We start from the raw sequence: 1,552 nt of genomic DNA on the forward strand, positions 1-1,552 counted from the left end.
CAAGTTAAGCATGATTTTCTAGACGACGGGATACCATAAAGAAAGTACCTCCCGAACAGAACACCATTTTCCTTAGAGGTAACTTATTTCCTTTTGTAACATAAGATCCTTTATTGAAATAAAATTAATACGATTTTGGTGGAAAAATAGGTTTTGATATCACCATGAGTTTTCAATTTGTATAACACCTTTACATGTATGAAATTCATATATTTGCACTGCGGTGAAGAAACTGATTTAAGAGATCCTCGCAGCTATGAAGACGACTGAACTAGTAGTTGAAAATAGGACCTGAAAAAAAATGTAATTTTATCTAAAATCATTATTCATCAATGCGATGATTTATTTAGACCCAACATATTGACCAGCTCCCAGTTGGCTTGTTAGCTCAGTTGGTAGAGCGCTGCACCGGTATATATCGCAAAGGTCATGAGTTCATATCCCGTCCGGGCCTGAATTTTTCCATATGTATAACACCTGTTGGTTATGCTGGTCAAAATCGTGATAAAAAAAAAATTCAAACCAAAAACAAAACAAACCAAACAAAACAGAAAAACAAAATAATAGAAGCTCACTTTGAGGTCTTTAAAGAAAAGAAGCTACAAATTAAGAGCTAGATCGAGTCTGAAACAAAAAACTTTTGTGTTTGAGAAATTTTCCTTCGTGTCGCAAATGATCTCTTATTTTAAAAGCTTGTTATATTTTTTGTTTTTCATTTTTATTACAATTATACAAGCCATTTCAAAAGTGGAAAAAAAAGTATCACAATCAAGAACTGAAAAAAAGCTAATTTTGTGGAGTTAATTGCTTTTTAGGTTGCAATCTTCTCTACACAAGAAATTGCTATGGCAACACCACATCCACCTTTTAGCTTAACGTGCCTGAAACTGTGCGGCAAATTCAGCGTGATCTGCGGCATTTTGTAATGATCACGCATTTTGAAATAATTTACGCATAGTCGTAGCTCGTCACCAAATTCAACAATACTATTTTATTTCTTTATTGTTTCTATGCTTTCGTGACAAAGTCGAGATTAGTACAATTTCGGTCAGGGTGTTATTTCAAATTGCGTACACCGACAATTATTACATGCCGGAGCACTAATTACAAAGTGTGCAGGTCGTCTTTATTACAAAATGCCGCAACTATTATATCAAAATGAGCAAGTTATTACAAAATGCATTCTTTATTTCAAAATGCGTCGTTGTGAAAAAATGTGGCAGGACACACTGAATTCGAATTGAAATCGCCCTATCAACATTATTTTTTCTTAGATGTATAAAACTAACGACGACTTTACAGATTTTTTGGCTCGTTTTTGACAAACAGATATATGAAAGCTAAAACTAACGATGCATTTAAATGGGATGTACTTGCCATGGTAACTGTTTCTTGCGATTGGAAAAAAAACCCTACATCAATTTTGTTATCATCGAAGCAAAATATAGAAACATGTGCCATTAATCGCTCACACAAAAACTTGTAGAAAATAACGAAACTGTCCTTGGCCCCCAGGGAAAATATTTGAGGCGTTATTCTCATACCGTTTTCA

This window comes from Pocillopora damicornis, chromosome 1 (genome assembly GCF_964200805.1).
Source record: "Pocillopora damicornis chromosome 1, jaPocDami1.2, whole genome shotgun sequence".
In the NCBI taxonomy this organism is placed as follows: domain Eukaryota; kingdom Metazoa; phylum Cnidaria; class Anthozoa; order Scleractinia; family Pocilloporidae; genus Pocillopora; species Pocillopora damicornis.